Below are 23411 nucleotides of genomic sequence, written 5' to 3' on the forward strand. Positions count from 1 at the left end.
GTGTATCCTTTAACAAGTTTAGCCAAAAAAAAAAAAAAAAGAAGAAAACAAAACCAGAAAAACAAATGTATGAAATCAACATCTACATATTTGTACAAAACATCAAAATATATGTGATTTTCTTCCAAAAAACGATCCAGCCTAAGCAGAGGTTCAGGTGCAGAGATTTAAGGATTGTGTTTCCAATGGAAAAAAGGGTGTGCTTGCTCTGTTCGGTGCACCAAACTCTCTCATCAAACCAGTTGGATTATGGTCTTAGTCACTATCATAAACGAAAGCAACCAGTCAGGTTTAGGAACCCACAGCCCAGGCGCTGGAAGACTCTGTTCTGTGGGAACAGCAGCAGCGCAATAGGGGAGACCCACGCACAGAAAGGACACAGAAGAAGTGGTCTTTTATTTTTGTTGTTTTTCAGTAGAAGCTCTAATGGAAAATCCCTGATTCAGACTCTTAGGAGCCAGAGCAATCCCATGCATTTGAATGGCACCAAGACCACTCCCCTCCCCCGCTGATCTTAGTAGCCAGTGGGTAAGCGTAAGACTCTATGTTTTCCAAATAGAATATTAATAAACCCCTCCCCAGGTCTCTCCTCTCCAAAACTTCGAAAAAGAAAAGAAAAAAGAATCTGTCAGACTATCAAAGCATTGTCAGTGCCAGTAAAACACATCATTAAGGTGAGTAATTTTCCTGTTTACTTCAAACACTTTTTTTCCCAAACTCAAACCCGGGCAGGTCTGATCAGGTAAGGCTTTGGAACGAGTAAAAGCGTCCCCAATTTCTACATAAACGCTGCAGGCCATGGGCAAGAACAAGTCTCAACTGAGCACTCCACAGTAGTCAAGCTTCCCGGCGCCTCCGGTCTTGTCTCCCTCATTCCTTACAAGTATCGTCATGTCTCCTAACCCTCAAAATCTGTTTTATCTGCAACATACATACACACATGCGCACACACATCCTACTTGTTTTCTTCTTTTTACCTGTAACTAATATATGCACACATTCTGAACAAAACTCCGCATTGATGCTTTATATCCTCTGTGTCTTTCAGAATAAAATACTTCCCACTTGAATTCATAGGTTCTTCACGTGAAGACAAACGGCAGAGGGCAAAAGAATAATTCTTTTCTAATTGTTAAAATGTCTCTGGTTTTGGAATCAGGTGGAACAGAGAGCTAACTTCTTTTTTCTTTTCTTTCTTTCTTTCTTTTTTTTTTTTTTTTTTTAGGGAAACAGGTACTGTTATCTCAAACAAATGTTTTCAAGATCTACATTTTATGCAAATATACCTACTATGTAGTTAGTGTTTTCTTCCTTAAAAGAAAGAAAGAAAGAAAGAAAGAAAGAAAGAAAGAAAGAAAGAAAGAAAGAAAGAAAAGAAAGAAAGAAAGAAAGAAAGAAAGAAAGAAAGAAAGAAAGAAAGAAAGAAAAGAAGAAAGAAAAGAAAGAATTTAGAGAAAAATGCTAACTTTGAGGTCAAATTAACCTTCTAGAGTGGTTTATTTCTAAGGAGATAGGAAGCTGGAATTAGAGTTCAGTCCTAGATCTGTTTTGTCTATGTGGACAAATCAGTAAGTAGATCTTGAGTTGACTTCCCAGTCTATAAAATAGAGCACTAAAAAAAAAATGCCCTTAGATCACAGGGGTACTGTGAGTTCCATTATTTGCAAAGCACTTTGCATTCTTTGGGTGAGAGGTGTTGGGCTTGTTATGAAGACACTGCACTTACATAATCCTAAACATGCTCACAAATTGGAAAGGTAGTTTTCAAGCCAAAGGCACATTTTTTTTTTTTTCCACACTTAGCGATGAACTTATTTGCATATTTGTCTGAGGCTCTTATTTGCTCCTGTTCATTCACCCTGGTTTCGTCTTGACGCCATCGCTGTCATCACTCCTGCTTTCTCCCACCACACTTAACTTTGCTTTATGTAGAACAAGCAAATGGACAGGAAACTAAATAAGGACACAGGGCTTACACTGAGTGGAAGCTCTCATTATTTCCCGACCCTAGGGGCAGGGAGGTGGGAACAAAGCAAAGGGACCAGGAATGGACGGGGAAGGGCTTTAGGGAATCTAATCCCATTTACTATTTTCCAGTAGAGAATAAGGGGAGGCCCTAGTGCACCTCTGCCCTTGCGCTCTCTATCTCATTAGAAGTGTGTAAATTTGGGCAGGCAAAAATGACAGCTATGAAAGAGTAACAGACAAAACGGTCAAAGCCAAGACAGTAACAGGAGGGACCCTTCCTTCAAGGCTCACTCCTTCCTGGATTGAGAGCAGAGCATGGCTTTTTATCTGCTAGACGACTTTAGAGAGGTAGGTAAGTAAGTAACTGCATCTCTAAATGTGAATATTAATCACCTACGTGGCAGAATTCTTATATAAATCAGTTGCTGTGATGTTAATCGCCTTCTGGAGCTCTTGGCTTGATGCTCAATAAACAGTAACTAGCAATTTCATGTCCACCACCTAAATTTTAGAGTTGGTTATCACTTGCCAACTCCTGACACCATAACACCACATTCAGGACAGTAAGCGTAACTGACTATACTGCCAGAGGCAAAATTTTAAGTCAAACATTATGTTTTATTAGAAAAAGATAGAAGAAGCAAATATTATTTTTATTCTACCCTTCCTTGCCTGGTCATTATTGTAACATTGAGTTTTAGCTGGTAAACTGCCTCCCAGCTCCAGCCATTTGTACCTGAGTTGTACCAGAGCTCCCGTCCCTGAGTTCTCTACTCGGGGAAGGTGGTCCTGAGCAGCCTCCTTGGATTCGAGGCTTTGGCTCTAACAGCTGTCCATCTGACAGTCACTGGGGTTGATTATAAGAATAGTATAGCCCTCTAAGCCCCATGCAGAGAACACAAAGCTAACGTTCATGTTTTCCATTAGCCAGTCACTTAGTAAAACCCAGAAATGAGAATGATCATACCGTCTGCAGGTTCGTTTCTCCTAAATGAGAACATGATTGCTTTCATGGTACACCAAGTTCCAAACCAAAAATTACAATGCAAGCCCTACAGATTATAAATTAATTTTACTTACTACTTATCAGCCAAATGCCTGCATATTTAATTATAGTGCTCCCATGATAGAAGAACAAAATTAGGAAGGGGGAGAGGGCTCAAAAAATGCTGATTAGGAAAGGACTTGCACCATTATTGCAAAATGAGCACCATGACCAGAAAACAGAGTCCTAAATACACCACCTAGGAGCCTAAAGACCCGGGGTCCTCATTTCACCCATGAGCTTCCGTGTCCTCATGCTACACCGGAAGATGAGACTAACACACTGAACTTGGAGTGTTACTGTGAAGCTCACATCACAGAAGTGAAAAATCACCTGTACATTATAAATGCACAAGTAAAACTATGACTTAAAAAAATAACTTAAGAAATACCCTCAAAGAGAACTGCAGAACTTTCTGCCTACTGAAACTATCCTTGGCGATAGATTAAGATTAAAGCCAATCAACTGGGTAGAAAATTAATAATAAAGATAACTAATCACGTCAAGTAAAAATATTTAATAGGAATAGAAAGACCTCAGGAGCCAAGGAACCTCAAGCAGAAGATTTAAATCACTATCTCACGTCAAAATTACAAGGACTTTTCTTGTTGTTGTCAGAGATAGAACAAGCCTCTTCTCACCTAAGTAGACTCGGAATCCCTATCGGTTTTCATTTCAGAGGAAGTTGTCAGCATTGGCACTGGAAAGAGAAAGCCACACGGGCAACACAGAAAGCCAGGCTGCCCCTCTGAGTTAGCACTATGTGCCTGTCTCACCCAGAAAAACCTGGTACAGGAACTTGCGCTGTTTCCCCCACTTCTCTAGTACTGTAGTAGGACAGTCGCACACAGTGATTTATATCTTACAGAGTTACACATGATTGTTTTGTGTTTCAGTTGCTCCAAACCTTACAAGTGATGTTCACTCCACTTTTACACATCCATTCCTTTATTCCAACAATATTTACTAAATGTGCACATGCTCACTTACTCCTTCAAAGCCCAGAAAATCTTAATTTTTCTCTTGGGATACATATAAATTCAGTTCTTTTATTATAATTACAGATCTTCAATTGTCTTCCCAATTATTATATAGTCTTTTGGCTGGGAAGAAAATATAAATTCTAGAGGGAGAACTACCTTATCCATCTTTCACACAAGCGGCAGGCATAACAAAACAAGAACAATCTTGCATGCTTTGTAAAGAGAGATGGCACTTACACAAAAACAGGCAAATGAAAAACACATTTGAGATTAATAAATACATCACCGAGATCTGTGATAGAAACCCACTATTAAGAAAGGAAAAATGTTAGTGATTTCAGCTCCTGTCACTAAACTGGAAGTTTTTCACTCCAATAAAATTAACATCGACATCCAATTTCCAGATGGTTTCAGAATTTTTTTTTTTAATTTGATGAAATGAACTTTATCTTTAACCCTTGCCATGAAAGGGGGAGTTACAACAAATCAAATGGATTTAAAAAAAATTGTTTTGTTTTTTCAAACCCACAAATTATCTATCCGTGGTATCAGGAACTATGACAGACTGAAAAAAGGGTAGCTCTTAACTATAATTTTCAAAGGTCCAGTCTTATTCACTGGCCAGATTCTCTTTGTCAGATCTAAAATCTGAATTCCAGATGTGCTGAAGTGTCTTTGTGTCAACAATACTTTAATACTCTCTCATTCTATTCTAATCCCAGCAAGTGGCCACTAGCCTTTCCTTCCGAAGTCCAAGGAGATGGAGGTTGACTGTGTAGCTAATATTTAATCAGTAGTAATACATCCCAGATTGTGTACAGAGAGATTATTATACATCAGGTGAGATGTGCCTGTGTAATGAGTACAAATTTATCCCAGAAAAATAGTTTACCTTGGTTGAAAAAACTTAAGGCTACATTTTGGTTGGCTAATGAAAGGATTAAAGGGGCAAATATTTGAAGAAAACTATAGAGATCATTGACAGTGAGTTTAGTTAAGAAAGGCAATGAACTAATTTTCAAAGAAGTTATTCCAAACATTGTCTAGTGATAACTTTAAAACAATACATGCAACAATATCCTTCTTTAGCTCTTCCATTCCATCCCTTAGTATCTGGGTCAAATAATTAGGTGAATGAGAAGGGGAAGAGGACTCTCTAAAAATTAATGGTCGGATTCTAACGTATTTGTATGGATCCAGTTTTCCGAATGAATGCTTAAAGCTCTTAATTATATTCTATTTAGTACCAATTAGAGCACTCACTGTAGTTTACTTCTCAGAAACAGCATGTACCAGGCACTAAAGCAGGAAGAATGATTTAACTGATTTCCCAATTCCTCTTTTGAGATGCTTGGTTCTCTCAGTAGGTAATTTTCAAAGTCTCTTTCTTGGTCCAGTTCCTATAGCTAGGTTTAGGAACACAGTGTCTGTTAAGAAAATTTTCAGCCTTTCTTAAAATAAAAGTAGTTTTCTTTTCTTTTTTTTTTTTTTTGTAAACAGTAAACATCTGTTGTAACAAATCCATCACTAACATTCAGCAAAAAGGAATGGAGAGATTTTATAATTCAATTCACTGAACTCAACTGAGGGCCAACCCTTGGTCAAAACACAAGTACATTTTTCTAGTTACTGACATTGTAAATTAGCATTGTTGTTTTTTTCACAGCATGCTTGCTTCTATCTTTTTCATTAGACCCAAAGCAAAGTGAAAGATTCTTCTGTTTTCCATGAGCTAGTGTTAGAGATATTATTTTTACCCAATAAAAAGCCAAAAGTGCTCATTCTTATATTTAGGACAAGAAGTAGGAAGATAGATTAAAGATTTAGCTCAATACTTTTTTTTTTTTAAAGATAAGGAAATTGTAGTCCAAAGCAGCAAAAGGATCTGGCCAAAGCCATCAAGTCAGTCAGTGGCTCCCTGGCTAGAGCTCCTCCTTCTTCCATCAATAAAATTTCTTCCCAGATACTTCCAATGCAAGGCAATACCAGAGGGAACAGAAAATGCTTCTTTCTCTGGTCAACTACAAACATGTGGGTCCTCTCACACACAAAGCAGTAGGCTAAACAGCCAAGATGAATCCTAAGAGAAGAAAGTGAAAGCATAACACCAAAAAGTCCCCAAACACTTGAGGAATATATCCTTTGACTGGTTCATGCCTGCAGTCCTGATAAGAAGCAGTTCCAAAACAACGGTGCAGGAAATGCTACAATGTTAGGAGTCAAAATGGCCCCAAATGTGAGTGGGTTTCTGTCTCAGAAATACACACTGCAAATCCACTCCAAAGCACCAACTCACCTTCATCTCCCCTTGCTTTACCTTTTACCTGAATTATTGCAACAGCCTCCCAATCAGCCTCCCTGCCTCCAGTCCTCCCACCTCCATCCTACTGCCAGTTATCTCCCTCTGGTAGAGTATGATGTCATCCCCCTACTCAAAGCCCTTCCATGTCTCCTCAATGCCTGTAAGACTGAAGCCAACCTCTTAAGGATGATTCAGAGGCCCTGTCCTTCCAGCTCTGTGAACTTCTCTCCAGCCTCATTTTCTGCTCCTCTCCCATTCCTCCAAACACTGCGTGGTCCAGGTGTGTCAGATTCTTTCCTACTTCCAGACTTACACAACACTCTTTTATCTCCATGCCCTTTTTTACCTGGATCCTCTACCTGGAATGTCCTTTCTCTTTGTCCCCCTTGCAAGACCCTGCTCCGCTTTGGAGAGCCAACTTTAAATGTCAAGTCCTTGGTGAAGCTGAACAAATCAGCCTGTTTTCCGTGCTGTATCACACTTTGTTCAGCAAGGATTATTATCTGACAAATATTTGTTGAGACCCATTACATGTGCCAACACTAAGCTACAGAGATGAAAAGACAAAGCTACTGCCTCTGAGTTCGCAGGGTAATGGTGAGACAGACACTGTGATTCTGAATACATGTACAAAGTGTAATGAACATAAGAGAAGGAACTCCTGAGTGTGGTCTTTGTGTGTGTGTGGTGGGTGTGTAGGGGGTGCAGGTGAAGACAGATGGCAAGGGAAGGCTTCACTTACAATTAAGGCTTTCAGTGAGTTTTAAAGGCTGAGTAGGAGTCTGCCTGGCAGACAAGGGAAGGTGGTGGGTAGGGGGACATTCCAGACAGATTATAGCACCTGTCACACTGAATTACAGCTCGGTTTATCAGTTTTCCCTGATAGACTGTGAGCTTTCTGAAGAAGGGCTAACTTACCTACGAACAGGATTACCCTCCAGCATCGAGCTCTAACAGTAACCAGCATGATTTATGAAGGGACTGCTCAGTGGCCTGCACTGGACTGTGGGCTCCCACACTCACTCTCAATAACCTGCCAGGGAGATTATTTACATCTGAAAGAGGGGGAAATTGAGTCTCAGAGGGGTCTGGTCTCTTGTTTACTCATAAACTGTGGAGTTATGTCTGTTTTGCTTCAAAGTGCCTCTTCCAGTGCTCAAGAAACTCACTTTGAAACTAACGGTATGGTTCAGTGAATTCTAACAACTGAGACTTAATGATATGATGTCTTCAACTTAGCTTCAACAAAGGCACCTGGGGACAAGTGCATATGCAAATGATACACAATATACAAAGCACCGAACGGAAAACCCTGATGACCATGATAAGCGTACACTTGGTCACCCCAGTTTGGTTGGGTAGTAATTCTGAAGCCTCTGAGAAGGTAAAGTTTTAAATATTTCAAGAAAAAAAAATATAACACCATCGTTTTCCTGCAATTACCGAGCTTTCCACATAGCCTGGTATTTTCAGAAATTTATTAATAAAGAGTCCTCTTTATCTTTTTATTGGGGTATTTCACTCAGATCCTTACCTCTGTATAGTTCCTTCATACTGTATTTAATCAATATTTCTCTCGAATAAAAATTGTACATGTCTTGATATGCCAAGAAAAGTTAAAATCAGAAAAACAACAACTAGTTAAAATGAAAAATGCGTGTAATCTCACTTCCTAGAGAGACCCACTGTTAACACTTTGTGGTCCAGAAAAATCACTTTTTAAAGTATATATGAACAAAAGGAAAATTAAGGTTCTGAATATGAAATAATGCCTCTTACAAGAAACTGATCGAATATAATCAACCCCGATTCACTTTAAGTGACAAAATGCTTCGGAATTTGCTAAGCCAGAGAACAACATGTATCCTTGTGGCAAATAATACCTATAGATGCCTCAGAAAGTGTGAAAAGATTTGGCTTTATGGGGAAGAAAATTTTCATTACACTCTCTGCCCTTTTAGAAGCTCAAAGGATTCATTTCACTAAAAAGAATCACTAAACTTTAAGTTCTGGAAGTTTCTTTACTATTTTTCTCACCATTCCCTACCCTTTTCTTGCTTTCTTTGCCCTTTTCACCACTGTAGCTCATGTCTTTGCCAGAATGAAAAAGGAAGCAAGAAGGGGGAAGAGGAGGGAAAACAGGAGAGGGTGCAGAAGTAGTGGCAGAGGGACAGTCTTGTGGACTCTGAAGACTCAGTTATAAACTATAGCTCATACCCCCAACCTCCTTCCCAAACGATGTGTCAGGATGTAGATCACTGTCATAAGACCTATTAAAGCAAGAAAATAAGTAGGCTTCTCACTAACCCATGGAATATTTTTTATTATGTTTATTTTATATATATATATGCATGCATACATGTCATACACATAATATATACGATATATATGTATATGGTATATATGTATATCATATACTTATGATATATATGAGAAAGACAAAGAACAGAGAGCAAGAGAGACAACTAAAAATCCTGTTGTTTAATCAATATTGACAGCATTTAAGCTTATTCCCCCCTCACTTATTTCTTCCTCCTTTCTGTTATTTTCTTTTTGATCAAATTTTGAGCAATACCTCTGAGTGTTTGGCAGAACAAATCCAGGTGCGTCTCATTATTCTTTGCGTAAAATCTTTATCATGAACATCAAAAAATTTGGAAAACATAATTTCTTTGTGCCTATTGGATTACGAGGTAGATTTATGAATTATTCCTGACATTCCTAATATGTTTACATCGACTTCATATTGACAACAATTTTTATAACACTTATAGCTCAATGTTGGGACTGCCCACACACCATGCGGATAAATCCACCAGGCTATTAACATTTATTTCTGTTATAGGAAGGAATAACGTTTTAAGAGGAATCCTCTAAAAGTTTATAAATCTTTTTTTAAAAAAATTGGACATGTTTGAACAGGCAATAAAACACAAACAAGTCTTGGCCCTATCTCATGCAGAATGGGTTGGTTACAGATGCTTTCCTGCAAGCTACATCTTGCCTGTTACAAGAACATTCATCTCCCAAGCACATCATTTCACCTACTTTGCCTGAAGCAAAACAAAGCACACACAAAAAGCATGGGATCTGTAAAAATAGCACTGCTAACTCTTAAAGAAACGTGCACACTTATTCCATACCCTTACAGAGGAGAGCAACCAGACATCTGATTTCCAAAATACCACTTTCTGGCGATGGCTCAGTTTGCCTTTCCCCCTTGCAAGCCAAAGATGGGAGGGGAGTCTGACCTGTGTCTTCATTTTTCTTACCTGCAGAACTGAGGCTGGGCCAGCACTGACTCACAAAGCTGGAGACATTAGCTCATGGCCATGATTCAGTCATGGGAATCTGAGAGGCAAGGGCCCCTCCTGTCCCTGGTGCTTCCAGGGGGAAGTCAGTCCCTGGAAGGGATGGCTTAGGACCTCGGCACTGATGTGACCATGTCTGTTGTCCAGCATGGGGAGAAAGGTGCAGTGCTGTCTGTGTGATAGCAGCCACCCTACTGAGAAAATGACCGTCTGCAGAGGGAAGCCTGTGTACACAGTCAGTGAGAAGAACCTTACAGAAAGGTCCTTATCTCCCGCCACCAGCCCTTTCCATCAGTCCAGGAGAGAAGTGTGGGTTCTGGTCTCTAGATGACTTGGGTTTCTCCCCAGGGAGAGCAGAGAGGCAGAAGGCTCAAGTGTTCAGGAACTAATAGGTCTTCAGCTTTTATTAGGAACTTTTGAAATAAGCTGGATAAGAATCGCCTCATTCAACCAACACCTTCAGCTTCGAGCTCAGATGAAAAAAAAAAAAAAATGCCAGTGTTCACCCTGCGAGACAGGAGCCGTTCCTGCTGCCCCCACCTCCAGGCAGGGGCGGCAGTTTGCTGGAGGACGGACTTCCGAGTTTACAGACCTCTTTCACCTCATTATCTCATCTGATCCTCACAACAACCCTGGAGAGTAGGTGTCATTATCCTGGTTTGACTGATAAGATAACTGAGGCACCAGAGGGGTTAAGCGATCGGCAAAGGTCTCAGCTAGAAAATGGCGGCCTGCACTGACCACTTAGGGACAGCTCTCCTGGAGTAAGACAGTTCATCGTTCCAGCTCCCTCCCTGGCTCTCCATTCCGCCTCCCTGCTTTCCCACGTAGCCTCTGGAAGTAGTGACTGTCAGCAGCTGCCTCTGCCCTCTCTCATTTCTGCCCTTCCCACAGCCAGCGCACCGCATCGCAGAGCGAGCGCTCAGCCCCGCCATCCTGTGTCTGCCCTCCTGTGGCATTTTCCAAACTGCTTCCCTTCCTCCAGGTCCCCTCCAACCAACCTCCGTATATTACCAGTTGAATGGGTTTTATCTACAGTCCTGAGCATGATAATTCCTGTGCTCAGGAAGTATTCAGTGTCAGCACACTGCCGGTGGGATACAGCCCAAATGCCCTAACCGACGTAGGCCGGCCCCATGCCACCTTCTGCTCTTTCCTACCCACGGCCATCGCTTCAGGCGCAATGGCAGAGTCCCTGTCTCCAGGAGCCCAGAGCAGACTGGACTCTGTGTTCGTTTGTCCCTCAGCGGCTCCCACTGCCTGTCTGGGAAGCCTACTCTCTTCCCCACTTAACCAGCCACCTGGCCAGCTGCTGTCCGCCTTTCTCTTTCCAGCCACATTAAGTCTTCTCTTCTGGATGCAAAGGAGTTTTAATTCAAAGAGCACTTCAGAGGCCACTTGGCTCATTCCGTCATCCAAAACCTGAGGCAAGGGTCTCCTTTCTGTTCTGACGCCCTCCAGGGGCTGCGCGCTGGCCACCACTGGAGGCAAGCGCATTCCAGCCCCACGGGACCCTGACCATTCCTCCTCCTGAGCTGGAATCTGCCATCCTGTGACTTCCCGTCTTCGGTGGTAATTGTGCCCTCTGGGGCCATCCGAACGAGGTAGGATGTGGCTGGTTTCAGAAAGTCTAGCAATAAAAAGGGGAGCTCTGTGTGACTGATTAAAAATACCACCCTTTGAAAAAACGAACCAAACAACAGGTGAGGATACTTGGATGCACGCAATACATAGAACAGACACAAGACGTACGTATGTACATATATATGCACACACACATACACACATTTGATTGTAAGAGTCCTTCAGAATAGACATGATAGAAAACTGGAAAAACAATGTAAAGTGGGTAACAATTCTACAAATGATTGACAGAAAATGTAGATAGAAAAAAAAAAGAATATCACCCTTTCAGAGCATGGGTCCTCGTTCTTTATGGGTTGAAGTGGTAAAAATAAATAACCGCCTGGTGCTTTTGCCCAGAGCCAATCACTTTATCTTAAAATTGTGCCCCTTAAATAGTTGTTTATGGTACTTTTACCTCAGAAATATTCATGGCAGTGTGCCCGAGTGTAACTCAAAGCCACCCGATAAATGTTACTCATCTTCCTGGAATTTTCACTCTAAACATTTAATGAGGAAAAGAAATATTTCTAGTGAAATGTATATTTATATTAAAATGAAAAGTTGAAATGTGTTTTACAGAAATTATATTTTTTCTACAGAACCCTTCAGATTTTACCCTCAGGATGTCCAAAGCAGGCATTCATTTTCCCCGGCTCCTAACTGGGGTAAAAGTTTTAAAGTACTGTTCCAATGTATCAATCGTGAAAGGCACCTGAAGCCAGAGTTACTCCACAGACCGGATTCCCTACTGCAGTGCCTGGCAGACCTGTGAGAAGGGCAGGTTTAGTCTAAATTCTAATCCTAAACTTACGATCCATCCTAATAAAAATCACCATCTACCTGGCACTGTTAGGCAGTCTATATTTATTATATCTAACCCTGCCAATAACCCTGCTACTAGAGACGCATAATCCCCATAGCAGGGCCGAAGAAGTGCCCTGGGGATAGTCTTGCCCACGGCCACGCTAGATACAGGTGGAATTCAACCCCAGGTCTATCTGACCGCCAAGCCTGAATTCTTTCAACTCCCTGCTCCACGTCCTTAGGCACTTCTGCTCATTCTTTAGTACAAGAGCCACAGTCCCTGCTCTCAGGAAAAGGCAAGGCTGTGCTGGATGGCCAAGCACTGAGATGGGTCACAGTCTGTAACCTTCAGTCTCACAAGGTAACTAAAACAGATACACTGCTAAGTACCTCTCATGCTGTACAGGATTATACATTTTATATCACATCTCAATGTAATTTAGCAGTTGAAAGAATACTGTCATTTTCAACCAGGAATTTATGTAAAAAAGATCGTTTCCTATTCTGGTGAAATGTTTCAAAGTATTATTTTTACTATATTATTATTATTATATTATTATTATTATTATTATTATTATTATTTTATTTTTTCTGGTTTCTGAGACCTGAATTTTGATGTCAAACAAAGCATGAAAGCAATGACTTAGGCACTAATCTATGCCCCACAACCATATGCCCAAGTGACACCTTCAAAATGAATTTTCATACCATTTTAAAAAAGAAAAATCTGTTAGCTTGGGAATGCTTATGAGCAACTCTCGGAAGGCTATTACCTTTCTCAACTGTTCACGTAACAGTGTGGGCAGTACCCAGGCATAAAATGTTCAAGCTAATTCCTCCTCTTCTAATTAACTTTATCTCAAGGCACTCTCCCCATGGTGAACACGGCAGACTGCTCTATGCAGACCAGTGGCAAAAGATACACAAGTAGCTCTGGTCATTTCTGTATCTACATGGATACTCACTAGGCTCCTCAAAGGCAAACAGTGTGACATCAGAGTCAAACCTAAGCTCTGTGAAGTTAGGCAGAGTTCTGAGTTAGTGGGAAGAAAACTTAGATTCAAATGTAATTATAATAAAAGAATATTTCTAACAGGAGGAAAGAACATATAAAATTAAAAAAATGCTTCTACATGAAAATACTATTGTAATTACATTATGGCATTAACTAAAGAGTGACAACTCACATCTTTCAAAATAAAACCATCACGACCACATATGAGAAGAGGGACTTAAAATTACTATTGCCTAACTTGATTTCACTAAAATACAGGCAGATGATTACAGAAAAATTCTTCCCTGCAAATGTTAAAGCATTTTAGAAAAGTACATAGAATTATGTATTTACCAGATTTATTGACTAGGATAGTCTAGTATTGTGGATGTTTTGAAGTAAATGCACAGTTCTCCTAAAGGAATAAGACTTGCTAGGGAGGAAAAAGTAAGAAGTCCCCCAGTTTCCCCTCCTTTTCTGAACTAGCCTCATCAGCTCTCCCAAAAAGACAGCTGAAGGAAAGAAGAGCTATGTTCTCACACATCAAAGCAAAAACATCCAGTAGACTACAGAATGCGGTACTCGAGGAAGTGAAGATTTTAGATTGAATTGGAACATTCCAATTGAATTGGTTTGGCTTCTTTCCTCAAAGTAGAAGTCCAGATCATGAAAATATACTGTCAGAGCTACAAAAGTATCTTAGAAAACATCCCACTCATAAATTTAAGGTGTACACGTTATACTTTGTAGAAGGACCCACTTCACTATTTCCATTTCACTTTCCTCTCCCTGCTGATCTTTTGTTTATCGTCTCCCTCATCCCACTCCTAATCCCAGAGTATCTATGAGCATGATTACACTTGAATGTAGGAATGAGAGAAGATTCTAGAAAAGCTTAATGGAAAGACTGTTCCCAGCACAACTCTTATACCTTTTAACATCTATGTCTAAAATGTGTATGCAAAGAAGAGCATTATAATTGAAAGCTGTGGAGTGCTAGGCAAGAAATCAATTCTGAAATATGAACATATTATAGAAACATATACAAATAGCTATGTATTTATGTATGCTTTTTGAGTAGGAAACTAGACAGAAAGAAGTCTGTATTTCCTTCTGGTTCTGCTGCTGAGTGAGACATCTCTTCTCTTCTCTACATCTCAAGTTCCCCATCACTTGTCATTCCGATTTTTATACCAATAAAATATAAGTATCTGCAAAATATGCCTTTGTTACAATTATACATGAAAGTGTAAGCTACAGTCTTTGAAGATAGATAACTATAATCCATAACCATATTATGAAAGAAAAATATAAGCTTAAAGAATGAGTTGCCCATGATAACTCTTAAGAGGCTGATGATTTTTATTTAAAGACTAATTAAAATAGTTATTTGCCAAGTATCTTCTTAAACTCAAAGGGAATAAAGTTAGACTGAAATGTTTTAAAAGAGTGTGCATTTATTTTTACATACATAACTTCAACAGATTCTAGGCATGACAATGAGAAAAGGAAAAAAGAGGTTACTGGTCTATGTAGGGTTAGTTCAAAAAAGGAATAATTAATTATCACAACAGGATACACTTCCTATGCATCCATTCCAACTGCGGAAGTATAGAAAAAGGTATTCCAAATTTCTTTTATGAAAATACTTTTTATTTTACCTGTTGGTCAATCTGCTTTATCTAATTATCAACTAAACACCATTTCCCAAAAGTCTTTCCCACTAATGCCATTGTTTTGTACAGAAAGGTTGGAAGACGGAGATGCAAGTGATAAACTTGAATAGACGACTGTTGAAAGGCAAACACCAAACCCTGGGTCTCATACACAATCTGTGTCCTCAAAGGCCTCCACGACTTGATCACCAAGGCAAAGAACAGACCTCTCTCCATTAACACTCCCCACCCTTCTTGTAACCAGCTGCTTTGGGGGACATTTTTGCCTCTCAAGACTACTCCACTTTGGAGAATATGGTGGCAGACAGGGCTAGTAAACACTCACAAAAACTCTCTTCTCATATTCAAAAAAATCTAGTTTTTCTGTTTTTTTCTTACAAGCAAAATCCATCATATCTTTTAAAAATGGATTCAATATCTTAAAAATAAATAATGGTTTACACTACAGAATTTATTTGGATATAATTCTCAGCAAAAGGAATACATTTTGTAAGTATTAATTCTAATTCCCCTAGAAAAAATTTTGAGAAAATAGACTTCTCAAATTAGTACATATCAAATGCATCAAAATTCTGGTATGTCAAATGTTAAGTTAAATGTTTATTATAAGAGTATGTCAGCTTTAGACAAGTCACATTTATAATAAATAACTTAAGATTTTTTTAAGTAAATAATATCTACATGTCAAGGCATACAAGATATTTAAACGAATTTTGTAGGAATATGGGAATCATTTTGCTATTTTAAACAATAGCTATAGCTTATAGTAGAGCTTTGCTTTTATGACACAGAGTTAATCATATCTATGACTGACTTGATGACAATTCCTTGGTCAGAAATGTAATCCATAATTATAATGTTGTTCTTATGGGAAAATGAAATTTGCTTTTCCAATAATACAAAGCAGTAAAAAAAAAAAGTAGAGGTAATTTATATCATTTAACATAACAGCTCTGTACTCATAAATATGAAAATCTCAAATTAACACAAAGGGCAGAAGAAAAAAGTAAAAGGAGAGAAAGAAGGAATATCTTTGAAGTCCAAATTATAATTATTATAAATCAATTCCTTTGTTACTCAACAAGAATAACATATTTGTATTTATATAAATATGTGTATCTACTTCTGCATTTTTAGGAAAAAGATTAAATGCTTCTTCTAATGACCTAATCAAAATGATCACAATTTAAAACTCCCATACTGGTTTGCTGCAATGTTACCAATAAAACACCAAGACCTAAGAAAAAAAGTATCTGATTAATAGTTACAGGATCCAATCAAACCTGTTTTAAGAAGAAATTATTTTACATTAGAAAAAAAAATACACATATGTTTACATATATGTTCATCCCAGATTCCTAGGGACTTACAGATCTGTGATGTTTCATTTTGGGTCTGCTTATAAACAGAAATACTTTGAAAAACTGCCTGAACTGTAGGCATGGATGTGATGTAGTATTCATGCAGGGAAATCTAAAAATAAAAATGTAGGATAAGATAATAACATGTGTTTTCAGAGCTTCACCTCTCAGGCTCCCAAAGTTCTTTGTGAACTTTAATTAAGCCTCCCAGCAATCCTACCAAGTAAATATTACAATACCCGTTTAACAGATTGGCAGAGACAAAGTTACTTGCCCCAGATCCTGTAGCTTGTTAGTACCCATAAGCTGGCCTTCTAAACTCTGCGTTCTACTTAACCAGCCACCCTCTTCAGGACCCTGTCAGATGACTTCTCAAATTCAAATGCAAATCCTAAGTTAAGCAATCATCCTTCGTCCTATTTAGTACAACTTGGAAACCAATCGAAGAAAGAGGAAAGTCTTTTGAAATGGTGTCCTCATCTTATTTGTTGTATTTTCCACAAGATTTAGTGCAGATGATACTGGTTAAACAGCATAAAAAGTAAAACAAAAAGTGCATCCTAAATGAAGTAACCCACACAAGCACACCTGTTGGGTGAACTTACAGATTCAGAATTAATCCCACGTAAAAACCCCTGGAAATTACATTCCAACTCTTCAGACCTTTCTCATACAGTAACAAGGTGGCGGATTGTACTGTTCTGTTGTTTTCACTAAGACATCATGAGTCTTCATTATTAGATTCAAACCAAAATGAGAAGGCTCATTCTATTCATAAAGTGAGACTCTCTCCCTAACTTACCTCACAATAAACTAGATCCAGGGCCTCTGGCTACTCTCAGTTTCCTTTAAATTTCAGCTGAGGGGAGCCTGATGATGGGGTCGTAATCTTTATTAAAAACCACAGGAGAGAAGGCTGCTAAGATCACTACCTTTAGGCCTCTGTGTGCCTAATTAGAGGACCCGTTGTCCTAAAAAAAAGAAAACATCCCATGTCTACAAAACATCTGCAGGGCTTCAAAGAATCTAAGATTTTCCTTTCTATCCTACAACAAACTTTCCTTTAATCTCAAAAAATTAGAAGTTGTTGGGCAGAAAGCTATGTTACCTCAAGCCTCCTTCTGGCCACAGTGACCTGATAGACATACTAATTGCTGCTGATAGAAAACCATGAGGATTTATTTCATATGCAGTTGCTTTAACTCATGACATGACAGCTGATTGCTAAATACCTTCCATGAGAAAAATACATCTGTCCTGCTCCACCAGAGGGGGTGGGGACAGTTACTTGGTCACACTATGGAAATGGCTAACGGCAGGGAATGCAAACAGGAGGAGGTGTAAAGCCCACGTATGGGAAGACGTGGAGAGCACACATCCCTCAGGGCTGATGTGAAGAAACCTCTGCTCGATCTAATGACATACTGTCTTTTTCTCAAGTCGTTAGCAAATGCTATGACATTATTCTCCGTTTATATCTCAATTTTCTGGCGATTTTTCTTCTGGCACTCTCTTTATGTCCCAATTAAGATCAGCCATCAGTGAGTGAACTGAGAAAACTGATTGCAAGCCCTTTAATCTCACTGTCCTTTTCTGAGCACAGCTTTGGCCAATTTTAGAGAGGTAGGTTACGTGGTCCCATAAATTCTCTACGGATTAAAACAAAACAAACAAATAAGATTCTTTCTTTATGCCAAGGATCCAATGCTGCGTAGCATTATAGTTTTACAAAATAAAATTGTATGGGGTGTGAAGGTAGAAAGGTCACTTACTGCAAGAAAACAAATTGAGAAAGATCTACTTTGACAGTATGTTGTTTAGTTCACTGCAGGAGGGGATGACTTTATAAACAGACTTTTGAAAGAAATAGAGAATTATTGTTTCCGAATGAAATATATTTACCGATAACTTTTCCCTCAGATGCCTGCTCTAGTTTCAGTTGTTTTATTTAAACTTTAAGTAATTGTCCCCTGTCACTGGTAAATATATTGCAAGGATGCCATTCAGTCTGGCTACTGTTTTGTTTGGTCTGTGATTTTTACAACTTAAAAAAAAAAAAAAACCTGATACTATCATTTGAAGATCTGGAGATATTACATGCAAAGCCAGGGTTCCAGATGTTCTTGAAAAATTAATCTTTTAACTCCAGGCCTACCTTCCCCCATGACACCAGGCTGGAATTGCCGAGTAGTTGCCCCTGTAGACAAGGTATGTAAGTTCATCTTGCCACTGTCCCCATTCTCACATTTTTTTTTTAACTGAAGTATAGCTAATTACAATGTTGTGTTAATTTCTGGTGTACAGTATAGTGATTCAGTTATATATATATATATACACACACACACATATGTACATACATATTTTTTTTCATACTCTTTTTCATTATAGGTTATTACAAGCTATTGAATATAGTTCCCAGGGTTCCACAGTAGGGCTTTGTTGTCTATCTACTTTATGTACAGTAGTTTGTTTCTACTCATGCTAAACTCCTAATTTATCCCTCCCATTCTCAGCATTTGACTCATTTATGCTACCTCCCTCGTCCCACAGATATTTGGGTCTGCCACCTCCAAGGTAGTCCATTATTGGTCAAAGTGATTTGTGAGAGGAATGCCTAACGATCTGATTCCTGTTCTTGATGGAAATTTCCGTGGTAATTCATGTATATTGCAGTCCTCTTCATAATAATCTGCCATTCTGGGAAACCAAAGCTACAGTGAGAACACAAAATACTGAGTGGCTGGTAATACCTACAAAACCAAAGTGACCACTAAGAATGATAACCTAAGGGACAGAGGTGGGTGAGGAGGAGGAAGAGGGGGGAGGAGGAGGAGGAGGGAAGCGGGGACAGAAGAGCAGGACAAAGAATAAACAGAAAAAAAAGGGGGGGGCGGTGCTGCTATTAATTATTTATTTATTTTTTGTAGCAGAAAAAGAAACAAGCTTACTGAAATGCTGTGCTGTACACCAGAAATCGGCAACATTGTGAACTGACTATACTTCAATAAACAAATAATAAAGCAGCTTCTCTATAAATACATACATACATACATACATACATACATTTGAGAAAAAAAGGCAAGTTTTATTTAAATCTGCTATTTATTTCTTCTTAATAAATGGTGATTTCTCATAATATTAGATGAAGTAAATAAGTACTAAATTTTTTTCTTTTAAATAGAAACTCTACAGTGCACTCAGCAAATCACTGAATAGTGTGGGAGGGCCCTAAACATTAGATTAGGCGAAACTGGCTTATCACAAATATTTTAGCTGAGAGTTAATTTAAACAAATTAGGGCAAACATGCTGATTGAGTTGATTCTGCTCTGGAATGGGAACAAACCCCTGCAGCAAAGGTTACGATGGAAATTTGCTTTTAAATCCAAAACCTAGAGCTAAGTAAGTAAGAGGAACCATCACCAAATCTCCAAGTCCTTTATTTAGGACATTCATTCTCCATTCTCTGAGAACGAAGAATTAGCTTTAATAACAGGCAAAAATGCTCAATGTTACTATTTTCTTTACTGTGGGAGGGGCACAAAAAAGACACTCTCAGATGTACCTCCGGAGATTTATAGGACAGCTATGCTGAAGAGTGAAAATAACCTTGTTATGATTAACAAATGTATCGCTGGCAAGAGCCAAGTCCACTGACTGCTGTCCCTCAGCAATGAAATCTCACAGCCACACAGTTTGAAGACAAGCCCCAGGGAAGGCTCCAACTCTAATGAGAGACGTGTTTCCTTTGTGCAAGGAAGCTGATAAATCATATTCACCATGGAAAAGTTTGTCTGTACATCATGTCCTTTGATGGGCTATTCTTAAGAGGCCCAAGATTCCAGAGGGCCACGCAATGGGCTGGCTTGCATTAGATTTCTGCAGAGCTGGCAGCCTCATTCTGGAAGTCTTACATTACAGGTAACCTGATGACAGGGAGGGTGGGCCACAGGCATGCATCTCAGCTTGCCTGTGAAGCCAAGGGAAGCAAGCTTGCAAGACCGAGATGCTGGGATCAATGAAACTCTCTGGGGAACTGGCTGTTCCCCTTTCAAATGCCACCTCCCTAATCTCTCCACTTGCTCAAGGCAGATTCTTCAAAGCTCTGAACACAACACGAGGCTGGCATGATTAGGAAAGGCAAAGGAAGAAGGCTCTCTAAATCATGGGTGGAGGCAAAAGCCATCAAGTTCACGGAGAGTTAACAATCAAGGTCAGAATGGAGGGGTACTTGTTTCCTTTAGCCATGAGAAAACACTTTAAAAAATATATTTTTATGAGCCTACTATATGCTGGACATGGGGCTGAGCACTAGGTCAAGGTGCCTGCCCTAGAAGACCCTGACGTCTCTGAAGGGAGAAAGTCACAAGAGCAAAAAGTGATGTCTGTCCAAAGGCCAGGGTCATTATCTCAGGCTGAGCACATCAGAGAAACACTGACCTGAGGATTTTCCCAGTGTTTGCACACAGATAATACTGTGTGTCAGGGGTTGTGGTAAAAACATCTCTCAAACTGACAGAGGTGCATGAGGCCAATGATCAAGAGAGACTGACCCATATTCACAAAAAATGCCTTGTTCCTGGAGTCCAGCAAAAGAAAGCACTTTGCCCTCCAGAAGTGGTGTCCTTACCCGTCCTCTTCAATTCTCAAGCAGGTGTCACAGAAAGCTTAGCTCTTCTTCACCAGCAAGTCCAAAAGCATTCCAGATCAGTGCATCTACTGAATAGCCATAGAGTATGTTGTCACGTGGATATGCCCCAATTTACTGAACCACTGGTGAGGGTGGAAGGTTGCCTCCAATACTTTGCCACCATAAACCCACTGTTATTCTTTATTGAGCACAGAGAATTAAAAAAGGCATACCCCTACATGAAGTGGCAGATTAAAAGTGAGCAATAAATGCTGGAAGTCAAAGCTGAAAAAGGCCCTGGTGCTGGCAGAGCGGACCCACAACTGCTTGGAAAGGCTTAGGAAAGCAGCAGCGTGGCCAGCCTGCCGAAGTCCGCATACGGGGGAGCCTGTTATCACCCTGTGCCATCCGTTCATATATTTGAGTAGTGCATAATATCACAGTTCCTGGGAGCTGAAGCATGCAGGTCAATAGCCCAAAACCAATAGAAAAAAAAAAAAGTAGGAGACATTTTGACTTGCCATCTCTCAAATTATTACTTGTTGCACCACTGAACTCTCAACAAAATTGAAATAAATTCATGAAGTCAAGGGATTCAAATTCAGACTCAGTAAACATGCATGTGCCCTGACTAGCCAGGTACTGATAGGTGCACTTATACCTCGCATGTGATCCTCATGAGAAAGAAAGTCTGAACAACCTCATTTGTAGATAGAAAAAGTCAGGTTTAAAGAGAATGCATTTGGGGGTGGGGGCAGGTCCCAAATGCTGCTAGTAAATTTCAGGGTTGAAATCGGCACCTAAGTTTCCTGCCATTTCTAAATTACCATACTGTCAGCTGACTTATGGCTGATTGTTCCCAGCTATAATACTAGACCAGCACTGTATTATATGAAATGGTAGGCCTCTATCAAGAGTACCAATTACACTGTAAAAAGAAGAAGAAAGTCTGAAACTAAATCCTAAATTCAGTGTTGGTTTGAGTGTGACTGTGTGCAGTGTGTGTGAAACAGAGAATACAGAAAAATGTCATCACTCTTCCCTTTATTTCATTGGAAGACATTTAAAATAAATACCATAATTCTATGGAACTTGAAACACACTTATTGTGAACAAGAAAGAACATTAATGAAATACCATATACTTATAAATATCATGGTATTACAAATACCATGTTACAGTGGGAGGGGATGGACATCTAACTCAGTCATTGCATTCTGTCATTTCTGTAGCGCAGGCTGTGGACCACTACCTAGAAATCCAAGAAAGGCAAACCAGCTTAACCGAGGTCACTTAGTTAATGGCAGGCGAAATACCTGATTAGAATCTAAGTTCTTCTAAAAACTTTCTATGTTCATTAATAATACCATCTCACCTTAAGAAAAGGGAGTAGATCTCACCCTGCTCCTCCTCGTCAGAAGCAAAGACTGAGTTCCAGAAAGATGAAGTGACTTGGCTAAGGTCGCAAGGATGATTCCGATAAGAACCCAGGTTTCCTGGCTCTCAGCACGTGATCTTTCCCACCACCACAGTGGCTGCCCCTTTCTCAGGGTTCTGATCCCACCGTGGTCCCACATGAGGAAATTTTTACCAGGGTACTCAGCAGAACATTCTCTGGCCTTTTTAACCTACCACTTACATCAATATCCCCAACCATATGTTGTGAGACAACGTACTTCTCTGAGAGAGGGGCTTTGATGGAAGATGGTTCAGAATGGTGCTAACTCTGGGAAAAAAAAAAAAAAAGCCTTACAATTTCTGTCTGAGGAAGTGGGGAGGGAGAGAGGAGGAAGAAAGACTGATGGAATGTTGTCCTTGCATCTGCTCCATCCCCACAGTCCTTAAGCCATTTTAGGAGGGAAGTGATTTTGCATTTAGCGGCCCCCGTATGCCCATCATCCCACAGATGGGGTCACTCGTAATACTGTGGTGCTCTGCGTCAGTATGCCAGATGAGAAACTGTTAGCTTCAAAGATCAGCAACTGTAAACATCCAACTGGTGGCTCCTATTCTAAAACACATCAGTGCTCCAGTTATACAATGGTTATTTTAGTGGTTCTTCAGCAAAATATTACTTCGATCAATCAACCAATATTTATTTAAGGCCTATGGACTCTAAGTGTACTCACCTGTGGTGTCTACCGCCACAATTATTAACATAAAAAAGATTAAAAATGATGACACAATTGATTAAAATTAAAAAAAAAAAAAACACACATGGAAGAGAGATCAAGTTTTGAGCTACTAATTCTACTTTATGGTTGCAATATGAACCATGACAGAACTGCTTCTCAAACTATGAAAGAAAAGCACTAAAATAATTTTTTAGACAATTCTGGGATACACTGATATGACATGGTAGAAAAAGAAAGCAAGCATACAGTCTAATGGTGGGGGAGGGTGGCCAAGTCAGAAACAGGGGCAGCTACACAAAAGTCGCAGTAACTGGAAGGGTGTCAGCAAACCCCACGTTCCTCAGCCTTTCTCACTAGTAAAATGGGAGTTGTGTAACTTGCCCTCCCCCACGTACAAAGAATTGACGTCAGAACGATGGGACACGTGTGAAATTCCGTTGGAATTTCATAGTTACTAATGCAGATTATTTCATAAACTTGCTTAACAGAAGTAAAGCCTAGATGCTATAACATACAAAGAGAACTGCTTTCCAAGGAAACCTATTTGCCAAAGAGGGGAGAAAAAACTTAAAACAAT

The 23411-nt window shown here is 39.6% G+C and overlaps 1 protein-coding gene across 9 annotated transcripts in view; it reads right to left on the bottom strand.

Moving 5' to 3' along the window:
* The window catches only part of TP63 (tumor protein p63), a 207709-nt gene that overhangs the window by 54865 nt on the left and 129433 nt on the right, over positions 1 to 23411 (bottom strand). The window lies entirely within an intron of this gene.

This window comes from Camelus ferus, chromosome 1 (genome assembly GCF_009834535.1).
Source record: "Camelus ferus isolate YT-003-E chromosome 1, BCGSAC_Cfer_1.0, whole genome shotgun sequence".
Taxonomy (NCBI): Eukaryota; Metazoa; Chordata; class Mammalia; order Artiodactyla; family Camelidae; genus Camelus; species Camelus ferus.